Below are 16,884 nucleotides of genomic sequence, written 5' to 3' on the forward strand. Positions count from 1 at the left end.
CATTTGTAGTCAAATCTGTGATGTTCAGGTGGTACTACTATCGATGAAATATTGTTTTAATTTATCGAAATGTTTTTTTTTTAAATTCTTTATGTTAAAAAAAATTCTTTTGAAAGAAAAAAAATCGCATCCTCTTATACTTTGCCTTCTGCTTACTTAAAATTAAGTAGTGCAATTTTGCAAACAAATCTGCATAGGAGATCTATGAACTGCCTTCCATAAATGCTCTTCAAATTTTCCTTAATCAAAGAGAAAACCAAAAATGACTAAGGATATGTTAGTGACGGCATTGCTAGTGAAGTGCCGCTACCATTGATTAAATATTGTCTTTATTCATCGAAATGTTATTTTAAAATCTTTTCTTAAAAAATAATTCACATTCCTTTTGTAAGAAAAAAATCACATCCTCTTACCGATTTCTTGCTCCATACTGAAATTTTTCTAAGTGATGCAATTAGCAAAACAAATTTGCATCCCAGTTCAATGAACTGTCTTCCATATGGATCTCCAAATTTTCCTTAATCAAAGACAAAACCCTAAATGACTAAGGTTTTGGTAGTCATAATTGATCAAATTGATCATGGAGTATAAATTGCCATTCTAAAATTGTTTTTAATTTTTTTTAAAAAAAACTCTTCAATTCACTTTTCTTTATTTCATTTTCTGGAGAGTTCAACATCATCATCATCCCAATTATTTCATTGCCAGTGGAAAATGCTAATGAACCGCAACTTACAATCTCGGTTTCCTTGGTGATTTCTTTTGAGGTTAATTACAGAAAATTCTTGTGTGCAAGCTAAGAATACGGATAAATTAATAAGCATATACATGCGTAACAATTTGGACAGACTGGATAAAGGACAAATACCTTAAAAATATGTTTTGTATAGAAGTTTCAGAGTGCAATTTAAACAGTTTTAATAATTCATTTTTCTGTAATTATATTTTAAGCGACCTTCTTTGGAAGTGTTGGCGTTTGTGAAATTTGCAAAGCATATAACAGCTATATCTTTGAATTAAGATCTTTGTTTCCGCAAGTTTGTGCTTTTAAAATCGGCAACACCAGTTGTTTGCTTTTTAGAACAAAAAGAAGTCGACATGATATAGTTTCGCTTCATTTTTAATTGAAATATAATCTGAATAATTCATTCCAGAAATATAACCCTTTGTAATAACCGATTCCTGATGAGCTGTACATAACTGAGCTACAAGCACACAGTAAGAATATGAATGGCATGAAATTGTATGCATAAGGATTACATTTGGATGCATTGAAATTTTTAAACAAAATCTATAAAATATTAATTGGTTACAAATTGCAAGATTGCTCGTAGCTTATATTCTTTATATTGCAAATAAACATTACTACAAAGATAAGTCAACCATCTAACTCTGCGACCCGCCCGAAGGCACACGGATTTAAACCATAAAACTGAATGACCGCCGCAACAGCAACCTTGGCGGGAACTGTGGTTGATTCCTAAGGGCCGTCACCGGCCACGGTACAACCCTCCCCGAAGGAAGTACGTCCCGTCATCGATGGGAGGAGCCAGATCCCCCACCTATTAGTGTACCCTCCAGGGTGGCGAGATCCAACCACCATGCCAGAAGCATCTCATCCTCATTTCGAGGTGCCCCCCCCGGGGGGATTACTACAAAGATAAATTCAACTTTCAAATTTAATACATTATAGTAAAGATAAATGAAAAATGTATTAAATAAGACATAAATAATAGGCTTATATCATTAGTAATTTATTTTCTGTCTAAAATTTTTTAAAAAGGAATAAAAAATTAGAAGTTAAAGGATGTAGTTTTGATCTTTCTGATTTCATTAATTTTGTTAAGAATAGAAAAATAAAATGTATTTTAAAATTTTATTCTAAATGATGTTTTGAAATTTAAAACTTGTCTAAATTTAGCAGTTTACCTTATTTCATCTAAATCAATAATAAACAGAATGCGATGAAATGACTTATAATTAGAATTGCTTTGTTTCTTCGTTTCAATAAAGAATTTTTGAAAAGTGTATTGCATTTATTTTTCTTTATTAAGTTGCATTTATTTTTCTTTATGTGTCGGTATGTAACACGCTAGACACCATCTTAACAATTGGAATATCAAGAAAATATTATTAACAAATCTATAAAATTGAAATAAAAATAAGTTTGCTTTAATAAACGAATTATAATCAAGCTTATTATTAGTATTTTATAACAATTCAACACAACACTTATAGACGGAATTATACTGGAAACCATGATACCAAGAGAAAAAGAATACAGAACAAGAATAAACTAAATACAATATAGCAATGTGTTAAAAATACAGGTAAAATTTTTTTTAACATAAAATGCAATAAAGTCCCTTGAAATAAGAAGGGAAAAAGAATATATATGTGTGTGTGTGTGTGTGTGTGTGTACTTTTTCATTTATTCTTGAAATAATTCCCAAAATCGAAAGCATACGCAATATTTTTTCGGATAATACCTTCATCATTATATAAAATTTTGATTTATGAAATTGCATAAAATACAGAATATAAAAAAATATTCCTATAAAAATCGCTTAAATTAAGTAAAAAAATATTAGTTTTAGAAGAAATTTTTATAATTCATATTTATTTTTAACGTATCATCATTTTAAATTACTTTAAATTAAAGAATGCATTTTTTTTTGTAATTTCATGCACATATAATTAAATTCATTTTCAAAAATATCATATTTTCTCACTTGTTAAAAATATAGTGATTACGAATAAGGAATAAATATAAATTTATAAGGAATATTTGCATATAAAAGAAATACGAAGCATTGTTTTAACCAAGACAATAATAAAATTTAATGTAAATAATTTTTAATAGCATTTTCTTTCGATTATTGTTGAAATGAATAATTTTTTTCTTTTCTTTTCATATATTTATATTACTCTAATAATAGTAATTACTGTTCAATTTGAAAAAAAAATCAGAGAAAATTTCACAGTGGTATATCTGTTTCTTGCAATAATTTTTGTTAAAGAAAAAAAGAATTTTTTCACCAATAATGAGATTTGTAAAATATAATATTGTATCAAAATTTTGTCTGCTGTTTCTAATTTACATATTTTCTAAATTAAATAAGATTCAAGTATAGGATTATACAATACATCAGTTATTATTGTCAAACAAATACTTAACAAAATTAAAAACTGATTGCCTGTCTCTTATAAGATAAATATTTTTAGACAGCTCATATTTAACTTTAAGTATGAATAAGTTCCCAGTCGTCTTTGGAGTAATTTTAATTGGTTAATATTTAATTAATGTATACAAAAACTGCATTAACACATATCAAATAAAAATGAAAAATAATATTTTGAATATCTACAATGCCAACAAATGAGACAAAACAAGATCTGCTAATAATAAACGACAGCACATAATAATAAATTCTGAGAAATATTACAAATTAATACAGTTGTTAACTATAAATTAATCGACTGTTTATGATATTTTAAAATTTCAGTACACAAATGAAAAATGGCACATAAAATCATGATATAGATGAGCTACTTTGTTGAAATAAAAAGATTTGAGATTTTGAAATAAATGAATAAATAAAAATTAATATTCTTTACAAAAATGTCACATCATGAAAAGAAAAAGATATTTTTCTCTACACGTAATGATTTAAAAAATTAATTGATATAAAATTAAAAAAGTGAATGAAAGATGATCGAACATTCATATACAGATAGGCATCATGACATAATAAGTCTGCTCATGCCCAGATTATCAGACAAAATTCAGACATTTATTTCCATCATTTATTTGATTTCGTGAAGATTTTTAAATAAATAATTGAAAACTAAAAATTTCTTTACAAATATGTTATATCAAAAAAAAAGTAACTTTGCTCTACAAGTAACATTTAAAAAAAAATAATATTAAATGAAAAAAAGTGAATGAAAGAATAGTTGCAATATCGAGGATCGGACCTGCATAAAACCCGTGCATCTTGACATAAAAAATCTGTGTGTGCCCAAAAGCTCTGATAGAAATTAGACACTTATTTTATTAATTTATTTCATTCCTGCAAGATTTATAAATAAATGATTGAAAAATTTAAAATTCTTTACAAAATTACGACATCATGAAAAGAAAATGATTGGTTGCTCAACACATTATAATTTTTAAAAATTTGATTTAAAAAATGAAAAAAAAAAGTTACGGAAAGAAGTACTGCAAGAGCGAGTATCGAACCTGCATAAACAACTGGGCATTTTGACATAATAGATCTGTGCATGCCCAGAATGTCTGCTAGAATTTAGACATTTATTTCCTTAATTTATTTTATTTGTTTAAGATTTTTAAATAAATGATATAAAAATTTAAAATTCTTTGCAAAAACATCACATCAATTAAAGAATAAGGTACTCCACACGACATAATTTTTTAAAAATTTATATAAAGTGAAAAAAAATGAACGAAAATAAAATTTTAAAAACGGGGATCGATCTTGCTTAAAAAATTGGATATCTTCACATAAGAAAATTTCTCATGCCCAGAATATCAGACAGAATTCAGACATTTATTTTATTAATTCATTTTATTTCTTTCAAATTTTATTCATAATTAAAAAAAATAATTGATATAAAATGAAAAAAGTGAATGAAAGAAGAATGGCAATAACGAGGATCGAACCTGCATAGACAACTGTCTATTTTGACAAAATATATCTGCGCATGCCCCGAATATCGCACAGAATTCAGCTTATTTAGTAGGAAATACAAGATTAAATTCCAAAATATAATCAAAGAAATTCAACGCACTTCTATAAATTATTGTATAATACGATTTCAGCTAAAAACTCGTATAAGATTTTAAAATTATTAATGCAAAACAGGAGATAAAATTTAATATTTAATTAAATAAAAAATGGTTTTTTTTTTTCTAATTTGGTATGTTCTAAATAACATAATTCAAAATCTCTCTAGTTTTATTGAACGAAGGAAACAGTATGATGCATTGCATTATTTAATATTCATCGCATCCATTCACTTCTCATTCAATGTGATAATTTCTTAAATTCGAGTCGATTTTTTAGAAGTAATTTTAATTCGTGCTAACTATGCGACGGCTTCTCTAAAAGCATGCTGATCACCATGGTGATCAGGCACAGTGATCAGATGCTTTTAAAGAATCAAAGGATAGTTTTACTGGCTGGCTGGCCGGCCGAGCCAATTAAACTATCCTTCATCCGCGAATGTATACATTTGTGCAAAATCAAAATCCAAATGAACGGTATATTTAAGATTCATAATTTTAAGATTTACTATTCATTTTACTGTAGCTATTACTAACTTCATTATTTTATATTTCACAAGAATAAAATGTAAATTTTTGAATTAACTGCAAATGGATGCAAAGAACAGGCAATGTTTAACATACCTATACAGACCCTGGTAAAATTAAATTAATGAACGATTTAACGATTAATGAACGATTTAAATAAATGAACATGGTACTAGAATTTAAATTTAATGCTTGAATAATTAACGATAAGCATCTTAAAACATTTTCAGATGTGAAAGTTAATGAAAACAGAATAAATGAAAAATCTGCTGCATCGCATGACCACAGGATAATTACAATCCCAACAGTCAAGCATTACCAAATTTAAAATTTAACCATTAAACATCTTTCGAAAACACAACACTGTTTCATGCGCGCAGACACATGAATTACGGTTGAGAAATTTGCACTGAAAATATTTTTTAAATCAGTATATTCAAATTTTCTGAAGAATTTTAACCAATCTTTTAAGAAAACAAACATGCATGTTGACAATGCATTCCTTTTTTTGTCTAATATAAAGACATTTTTCTTCTTCTTGACCATGGTTACTATTCATATTTTAAAGTAGTCGACATATAAATACATCTCACACATTTATTATATAAATTTCTTCATATGAGGATTTCTTTTGAGATCAGATTTCTAATTGAAAATTTAGATATTTGGAACGACGTAACGGAAATTAAGTACAAAACAAATTCCGTTTGCATATTTATGACCAATATTTGAAAAAGGGTTGATTTATAAAATACATAAATGCATATGGCCATTATATTAACTATTGAAATATTTGATAATAATTTCATAATCATTCCATTCCATTTCATAGAAATCGACAAAATAGTGAAATTGCATTCACGAGCATTCACATTCAGTACAAAAATGAAATCTAATACATAAAAATCTCGTGTCAAGATGTTTGTGTTCGCACTCTTCAGAAACGGCAAGACCGATTTTTATGAAATTTTTTATCTGTATTTGGTAGGTATGAGAATAGGTCATAAAATATATTTCATAACGCTAGGTAATTAGGGTGTCCCTATCCAGTGTTTTCCCGTCATTCCATGTTCAACGTACGCTGATGAGATCAACGCTTGCTTCAAATCATCGCCACTGTGGCGTAATGTTGAAAAAGTCCAGCTAAAAATAAACATTCGCGTCCAAATGCTACAAGATCCGTCTGCTGATACATTCTCGGACCAATTGTTAGATATCGGCGATGGAAAAGTTGCTGTCTATGAAAATACTAGATGCATAAAATTTTCCACTAATTTTTGCATTATCGTTGATTTGCAAAATGCTCTCATTGACCGCATATTTCCCGATGTAAGCACGCACAATACATAAATCCTGCGTGGCTGGCAGAAAGAGCCATTTTGGCAGCGAAAACCTGTGGATTTCGACGATTTAAACTTCAAGATACAGGTATCATACAAGATACTTGGTATCATATAAATTGATCGATACAGTTTGCGATGCTAGCGAAGCTGTAAATTATTAAACAGTTTTTGAACTCACTGGATTTGCCATGCGTGTCACCACACCTTCTACGACTGAAAGTTGGATCTCTGGTTATTTTACTTCGGAATTTGAATAATTATACGTGGCATGTTCTCGTGTGGGAAAACCATCGAACTTATCTGTATTGGCTAAAGACGGTCTGACAAAAAATATCGTACACTCAATTGCTCTTCGAAATGAATATGAATTTTCTTTATTTCATTTTTATACTTTAGGATAAAAATATATTACTTTTTCCACTTTGTGTTTAACTTTTAAGAGATCAAACAATGCATATGTTCGTTACGTTGATCAAATACATTGTATTCAGAAAATAAGTGGTTTATTTTTTTATTTTTTTAATCGGCGATCATCGTTTAAAGCGCTCCATTTCTCTTTCTGTCATAGATCCCATCCCCACACACTTACAATACATTCGTTATTTTTTAATTAACAACCAAAATATTCACTAGAAATAATTTATATGGCAGAAAAACGTGTGTCGGGTCAGCTAGTAATTTTTATAAAATTTGTTGGCAAATGGGAAAAGTACATGGCAAAAAATGCCGATATGAAGAAATAACAGTTAATCCATTCACAATAATAAAAATGCCCAAACATTTCGAATTACGTTATTGCAATCGGCAATGAAAAACAATCTTGGATCGCTAACAGCTTAAAAATGTATATTCTCCATTGACAGTTCTCCATCGGTAAATGAACGGAAGAATGCATCATGGCAATTAAATGATTTCAGTTTTTATTTCATAATGAATGTTCCATGGCAGTCGTGGCGATTCCTGCTTATAATGCTGTTCAATGATGGTTCTATTTAAAATCTGCTTGCCAATTTGTTGGACGCTGATAAGCGATTTTTTTTATTGCTAAATTATCTAAAAAATACTATTGGCCTGCGGAAGGTTTCGGAGAATGGAAAGTGAGAATTTTAGAGGAAATTAAAATAAAAATGAATACAGATATTGACACATCTAAAGAACGCGGGATTTATTTTAGCAGAACATTAAAAAAAGAAGTAAAAAATTTTAAAGAAAAATTTGTTATTACAGTAATAGATAAATCGGCAAATAATTTCTATTTAATTTGTAAATATTATCATAAAAAACTATTAGTTAATGAATATAATGAACTATTAATGAATGAAGAAACTATTAAGAGACCCAGGTACACAAATATTGCATTGAAAATCTTAGAATACATTACCCCTGGCGAACATTCATAGTATATAATAGGTATTAAAGTAAATTATAAAAGAGAAATAATTTTTAGTCTTTTTTTCTCGTTTTTTATTCTTGTTTTCTTTATCAGACATTTTTCTGTAAAATGACGTGACTACATCAAACTGGACAGATAATGATTATATTGAAGTGAATCTACATAAACGCCCTCCTACGTATGAAAGTTAGCAGCTCCGAAGTTAGCATTCGCACCTTTTAATGCCTAAGATCTAATCAGCTCTTTTACTTCCACCAAATGAATGAATATGAATACATATTTACGATTTTCTGAAGTTTTTTTTCCCCTCCCATTGCTGTGAGGAATTGACCATAACTCTCAGAAGTAGCAGCCTGTCTACAAATGAATTTGATAAATTGAATTAACGTTTTCTCACAATAACTTTACGAAACGAGTTTCTAGAGATTGATAGTTTTACTATGTCCTTGAAATATCTTGCTTTTTAATGGCTTTAATGACTAAATGTTTACAACTTTTGAATTCCTTGAATTTATTCCAAACGGTACTATAGTTGGAAGTTTTGCTGTGTGGATTTTCTCAAATGCGGATTCTAAAAAGTAAATGCGCAATTTTCGCCTAAATACGATATGATCACTGAAATGTAATTTTATCTCGAATCGAATAATAATGAATGACAAATAGAATAATAATAAGAAGTCTAATATTCTATTCGTCAAACCACAAGAGGAAATAATATAAACTGCAAAGTTTGTGTCGCTTTTAATACCAAAATAATAAGATCCTCTAGAAATATTGCATAAAGGTATAATTTGTAAAAATTTTAAAACAAGCTATTAAAAATCAGAAAATAATTTGCTAAATGTGAGGTATTTTGCAAAAGAAAATTATTTGGAAAACATCCGCATCATGAGTTCAGATTAGTTTATGATTTTATGTCCGTTTTCGTTCCGTTGGAAAGATTTAAAGCTTCAAAATGTATTCGAATATCGTACTCATAAAATAAGAAATTTCTCCCAAAATATTCTTCTGGACTACATTTTGTGCACATTTTTTTACATCTCCAAGAATAAAAAAGGAGAAGAAAAAAAAACCGCAAACAGTACACTTCTAAAACTGAAAACGAATGCGGCTTTCTCACATTCATGGATTCTTTTAGTACAAAAACTACCAAGTCCCGCCTTCAGAATTTATCTTCTAACTAATTACCCGGGTGTTATTTTATTTTTAAGTCAAGAGTAAAACAGTTTATTACCGTAGAAAATAATCACGTTACAAATGTAACGGTTGGAAAAAATCCTGTAATCCAAACTTACTCAGCTTCAAAGCAACCTGTCTTTCTGTTCTCGGGATTGGAATGAAAATGGGCAATTCTTTTCGAGCAGTGGAGTTTTTACAGTGGAATTTTAACAGAGAACAGTCATTTTGACCGGCCTAATTTGGAATTTAAGGAAATTTGTATATATTTCTATGATCACTAAAATAAAAGTTCAAAATTTTTTCCCCTCTCAATTTTAATTTTGGAAAAGATGATCGCTTCTTCCTTAAAAATCAAAGTTAGATTTGCTGTGGCAAAGCGAATAAAACTGCAATGTGACATGTTTTTATATTTTCTAAAATTGATGTTTTTTTCTTTTATTATCACTGCCTTAACGAATGATATTTCATTGTTACCAGGAGCCAAACAAAATACGAGACTGCGAAAGAATGCAATCAACTAGGAATGTTTTAAGAATCTCCAGTAATTTTGAAAAAAAAAATTTACAATCAAACTAAATGAAATCTTTAATTCTCATTTTAATCTTGAGACAAACAAGGTAGTGGTACGAAGTGTTGCTGGATGCGCGCGATCTGACAGTTGATTATTATTTCTGTTACTGAAAAACAAACATTTACGATTTCAATAGTTTCAGAAATAGAGCACTTTATCAATAGAAAAAAATTATTTTCTACCTCTATCTCTATAATGTAGAGCTTATCTACAAAATAGATATCTATATTTCTTATTCAAGTAGTCTGCAATCCTTTCAAAAATGCATATAAGATATATTTTCATAATTACAGCACCATTCAGACGAAATAAATATGCAGCGCTTCAATCACAAACATCACATCAGACACTTTGATTACGAATTACTATGTTGAATCACGCTTCTCAATTTTTGGATATTACAAGTATATATTCTCATCGCTGCTTCCATAGGTTCCGAGTAGCATTTAAAAAAAAATTATCTTTTAGAAATTCGATGACATGAATAATTCGGCGATGAGTTACTTTGCAGGGGGAAAAATTATTTTAACCTTAAAAAAACTGCATGAAAACTTGCATATTTCATATATGATAAAACAATACTTTTTAATGTGCATGGCAAACAGGATTAATAGTAAACAAAAAAATTCCTTAACGCAATTTTAGTCTTAATTGCATATATGTCTCAAGTGAAATTCACTCACTTATTCTAAAAAAATTTGGGAAGTTTTTTCCTAAGTTAGAGAAAAAGAACTTGGAATATCTTTGAATCTGATTCAAATATATTCTCAATTTTATCTTACTATTGTTATAGAGCATTAAAATAAATTTTCACTCTGACCAGAACATATGCTCAGATGTTTCAAATTCCTTTTCAAGAATTTCAGCAAAGCCTATTAGAAGAAACCAAGACATTTTCTGAAACCTAATGAAAGCGTCAAAGCTATCGTATAGAACCTGCTCTTTATGCGAAAGAAATAAATTTAATTTCTCATTTAAAAAAATTATCGCCTAGTCAGAATGACTCTAGAAATATAATTGATATCTCAGGGTACTCAGCATTTTCTTTCAGATTGTCTCATTTCATCATTGGTGAAGATAGATACAAAATTTTTAATATGAAATTTTACTTGTTTAAAAGAAAAAATATCAAATTATTCAATTAGAAATAGACTGAAAATTTTTCATAAGAACAAATCAAAATTTCAATCATACTACCGAAATGTGGAATCATCTGCCAATGAATCATGGATTTGTTATAATAATTTATTAGTAACTAATATTTTTAAAACCGTTTTCATTAATATAAAAGAAAGCCGCTTTCATGAAACTGTTAACTTCAATGACTCTGAACAAGCTTTATATTGAAGGGATAAAAAGAAAATTAGACATTATAAATGTACTAAAGACATCTGACAAAGAATTGGAATCTTAAGAAAATTATCAACATATATAATAAATTTCAAAAACTCATAATGGAAAGACAACATTCCCTATCATTAAACTAGTATTTTATGCGACATGCTGCATTAATAATTCCACATACCATATAAAAATGGATGAAATTACAACAGAGCACTTCATTTTGTGTGTGCCATTTGAATGGGAAAATATATACACCTCTGTAAATAGATAAAGCTAAATGTCGAATTTGCAAAAATGAGCTTTTAAATGAAAACTCAACAGCTCATTTCACCATTGTATGGAATGGGACACTGGTCAGTTCTTTGAAAACAGATTCATATTTAATCAAAAACAATGAACAATTCTACCAAATGCATTCTTCTCCCTTTTTTGCGATAACCGATAACTAATTTTATTTCAATACAGTTTAAAATGGAATGAACAAAAACTCATTAAACAAGTTTTGCACAACAAGCCAGCTTTGAACGCTGATTTAGTTTGGTGTGTTTGGATAAAATTACTACTATGTTTGAAAACAGAATGTGAAAAATACAAAAGGACGAAGAGTTTTTAGATCTAAATCGTCTTTTATTTACGTAGCATTTAACACTGAAAAACGTCGGATCAGATTTCTGTAAAATTTTCTTGCAATTCCACGATCCTTTGCTGATAGAGTTACTTTAATTTTGACGCTATTTTACTATTTGACCAATCATGCAGTGAACTATATTTGAAATGGCAAGGAATCGAAAGGACTTGGGAGAATATTTATGATTTGTAAATGTTAATTAACAAGCATGTATTCATAAGGTGTCTGATGCTTCTACGTAAAAAAAAAAAAAAAAAAAAAAAAACCCTGTCAAAATAAAATAAAAAAATTAAAGCATGACAAACAACGTTAAAATTTCAAAGTGGTTTCTGCTATTATTGATTCCAGATATTTTTCATTCAAAGACACCAGATGTGGCTACCGTAGTACAAAGTTGTCATTGCAGCATTTAGAAAATATGTTTCAAGCAAATGCGTCTTGTTTACATTTACTGGATGAAGAGCACATACAAAAATTAAACTGATTTAGAAAAAGAATGAGGTTGCTCAAACAGTCAGTTCTGACTTTTTAAACTATAATTATGAAGAAATAAGTATTTTAGAAAATTTAATAATCATTTAATGTTACAAAATAATTCTTTTATCCATTTAAATATAATATTCATAATAAAAGAAATCATTTTTCAATTCAATCATTTCATATTTTTTTTTCTCAGAAATTCTACAAATTCCATTTCATTCAACTTCATGTAACAAGAAATTGCATCTTTATCAATATATAAAGTAGTTTTGAAAACTTCGTTACTATTTTGTTGTTTAGGAAAAACTTTAAAAATTTTTAATGTAATCAAATAAGAATAGCATAATGTCTACTTAAAATGTATCGTTAATCTCTTATATTTCATTAGAAGCTCATTAATATTTTTTTTACGTATTAGTAAATAAAGATTCCAAAAATTTTTTCAAAGGAAAAAAATTGTCTGCAATAATACTAAAATCTAAGGGTGATGACAGTTTTGAAAATTATTAATTTTTTCAAGCTATAGTGATAGTACATTATCCGCATATTAAAATAGGAAAATTAAAAACTTACTACAAATATTATAAGAGCGTATAATCAAGAAATAACATTGATGAATAAAATTTGAGCCACATCTTTAACATGCAGCACAATTTTTTTTTATAGTTATTATTTTACTTGCTTGATGAGAATTTAAGGTAACTTAACATTTATTATTTTGTATCTTCCAAGTATTTGAAAATTTTTATGGCAGCCAATTTTTTTTCTTTATCCTGTTAACGGGTAATCAACAATTCGTTTTGCATTGAAATATTTCGTCATACCCAGACAACAGGTTACGGAGTTATATGGATATATAATCTCCAAATAAAACATATACATACAATTTTTTTTTTCTAATATAACATACCTTAACTATACAATTTAAAAATTTGATAAAGCATATCAAAATATTTCCAAAAAATTTATTATCATTTAAAGGGAGGGCTTTAATTTTTATCTTTCACTTTTTAAAATCATTTTTCTTTTTTTCTTTTGTATCTTCTTTTTATACTTTTTTTCTTTTTTTTTATATCCTATCTTTTTTTCTTTTTTTTTATATCCTATCTTTTTTTCTTTTTTTTTATTTCCTATTTTTTATATATTTTAATTCTTTTTTTAAATACTTCTTTTCCTCCCATTATAATAGAAAAAAATAACACTTTGAAGACAAAACTTTACATTTTAAGAATTTCTTTATAATATACTACGCTTATTATAAATTGAATCACATACAAAGAGTTAGCATCTTTTAATTTATAATCACAGTGAAACTTATACATTAAACAGTTTCACAAGCAAAAACTAGAACTGCATGGGTTTTAGCTTTAATTTTGTCATATGCACAAAAGGAGAATTCTACGTACAGTCAACAAATTTTAAAATAAAATGTGAAGTTAAGTATTTAAAATATACAAATCGAGGCTGTAAGTGTTGATAGAAATAAGACATCTTTTGTTACATTTCTAAAGAATATTTCTTGATTGAGAGATTGTGCAATTTCGCGATATTAAACGAACATGCCCAGAAGTTTGGAATTACTTTTAGAGCAGCTCGGCCCATGCATTCATATCACGGATTAAATTCAGGATTTTTTATTTATTAAATATTCGAAAATATAATTATAGAACTGGGATACCAAAATTAAAAGCATTTCATTTAAACAAATTTGTAAACGTTTCAGTAAAAAAATAAAAGTATCCTTAAATCAAAAGAAGAAATAGGTTGTTTTTTTTTTAATACGGAAATAATTATTCTTTCTACTTAAGAATCGAATTACAAATTCGTTATTTTTTTTATTTATTTAAACGCTTTGTTATCTTGTGAGAGTTTAAATAAAATTTCAGTTTTCTATTGTTTCACAAAAGAAAAATCAATGTTAAAATTTGAAACCGCCCAGAAAAATTACATAAGTTCCTTTCAAACTACATGATTCTTTTTTTTTTTTGCGCCAATGTATGTTATAGTATTTAAAGACAAATGTTTACTACACATATGACTAAACCTGGAAAAGACGTTTCCATTTTTAGGATGAACATTCTTGATTTTTTTTTTCTTCCGCTTATTAGTTTATAAATATTATCATGTTACTAGATGTTAAATACTATATTCTGACAATTAAATTATTAATACTACCATTTTTGAAAACTGCATCACCAAAATCTGTACAAAGAGAATATATGTACATGAACTGCTTTTGCTATGCTCTCAAAGTCGGGTAATAAAAGTCATTTGATCTGCATGTGCTAAGCAGGTTACAGCTTGAAGAGACCATTTCGATCGGCAGCGTTGATTTTGTTGATTTATGAGAAGATCCGATATATTGAATGCAGATTGCTGGAAAATACGTCCTTATGTCCACCCAACTGTTTAAATAATCATAAAGATTATAGTCGCAGGGGCATGGAGAGGTGTTCTGGATAATACGGTCTTAACGCAGAAAGTGTCTTTGGCACAATATCTCTTTGTATATAAGGTTGAAAAGGTTCTGTGAGGACAGAAGAGATTCATTAAGGTGCAATTCCATGGTACATATGGAGATAGATACCTTTATCCAAAGTCATCTCGTACTCTCCAGCAGTTTTTGCAACCCCTGATGTTTCAGTTCAAGTTTCATATCGGACATTAAAGCTTCTTATGTGTCTCACACATTTTCCAAGAAAGGTTGTTATCTGACAAAAGCTACACCGTTATCAGAAAGATACATGTTGGCTTCATAGTCTGTCAGTCGGTTGAGGTACGTTATTTTTTTCCCCGTAGCTGGTTCACGAATCTTGGATTAAGGTGTTAAATTTATAAGGATATGTAGATAGCCGGCAACAAGTTCTTTATATAGAAAAATGTATTTGGCATAACATGTTTCTGTATTATGTTCCAAGAGGTCCTGTGAGAACAGGAGAGATTCTCCACGGCACATCTCCACAGATACATTGGTAGGCAGATCTCTTTCTCCAAAGGCTTCAGCAGTATATGCGACTGCCGGGTTCTCAGTTCAGAAAGTCAAAGGAACAAATCTATAGATCTTCTATATTCTGTCTCATATCGGACATTAAAGCTTCTTATGTGTCTCACACATTTTCCAAGAAAGGTTGTTATCTGACAAAAGCTACACCATTATCATAAAGACAGATGTTGGCTTCATAGTCTGTCAGTCGTTTGAGGTACGTTATTTTTTTTCCCCGTAGCTGGTTCACGAATCTTGGATTAAGGTGTTACAAATTTATAAGGACATGTAGATAGCCGGCAACAAGTTCTTTATATAGAAAAATATCTTTGGCATAACATGTTTCTCTCTGTATTATGTTCCAAGAGGTCCTGTGAGAACAGGAGAGATTCTCCACGGCACATCTCCATTGATACATTGGTAGGCAGATCTCTTTCTCCAAAGGCTTCAGCAGTATATGCGACTGCCGGGTTCTCAGTTCAGAAAGTCAAAGGAACAAATCTATAGATCTCCTTCTATATTCTGCAACCTTTCCGTGAAAGAGTGTTGCTTGATATTAATAGCTATGCAGTCATTAGAAAGATGCCTATTGGTTTTATAGAGCTTCACAGTTGGTTCAGGATTTTTTTTTCCGTCACCTGAACACAAATATTGGACAAATCGTCACTAAGGGGTTACGAAGGACATTTTTTTTTGTCCAGCACCTTATCGACCAGTTGTTTCAGTTCGATTAGCACACCAAGTAAATATCGATGAAAGGTTCCAGTAAAATTTTTCAAGTGACAGTGTACACAGTATAATGTCTTTTTAGTTCCTGAGCAACAGTCATTCAGTTTTCAAATAGTTTCAACACTAATTACAAAATATGTTATCGCAGTACATGGAATACATCAACAGTACTGTGTATTTGTAACCTTTTCCAAGTCATAAAATAATTAATGATGTTGCAGTTTTCGAAAAAAAGTAGTATTCATATTTTAAATCTATCCAATTTTAGAATTCTTGAAGATACATTTTGACAAATGTTAATTTAATGAAGAGTTATCTTATTAATACACATACAATTTGCACTAAAAATTGTAACAATTTTCATTCCATATAATTTTTAAACGTATTTTTTTTTCACGTTTATAATCGAAATTTATAACTTTTCAAATACTCTTAAAAAAATATCTATAGTATATAAATGCGATACAAACAGATGCATGCAAATGAATGTAAAAAGAAAATGGTCTTTAAACACAATGCATATCGTTCAATTTTAAAACATGATTTTAGGCACAATACTTTTTTTTTTGAAGTAACACGTTACACGTATTACAAAATGATTTTATTGCTTGCAGTCAAAGTCAGCGTTTCTGAAATACTTTAATGCACGCCTTTTTTTCATTTCAAGTTCACTAGTTTTTTTCTTTTTTTTAAATATATAATTTCGACTTCGCTAGCTTTTATATATTGTATATAATTTCAAGCTCGCTAGTTTTTTTTTGTTTGTTTTTTTTTTAGTAATTTTGCACTCATTAGCTTTTTTTTTCCTTCAATTTCGATAATGCTATATTTTGATAATGATAAAAATTTATATAATGCTGTTTATGTAACTTCACAGAAACACTCAAATCACTGGTACA

This window comes from Argiope bruennichi, chromosome 6 (assembly GCF_947563725.1).
Source record: "Argiope bruennichi chromosome 6, qqArgBrue1.1, whole genome shotgun sequence".
NCBI classification, from domain to species: Eukaryota; Metazoa; Arthropoda; class Arachnida; order Araneae; family Araneidae; genus Argiope; species Argiope bruennichi.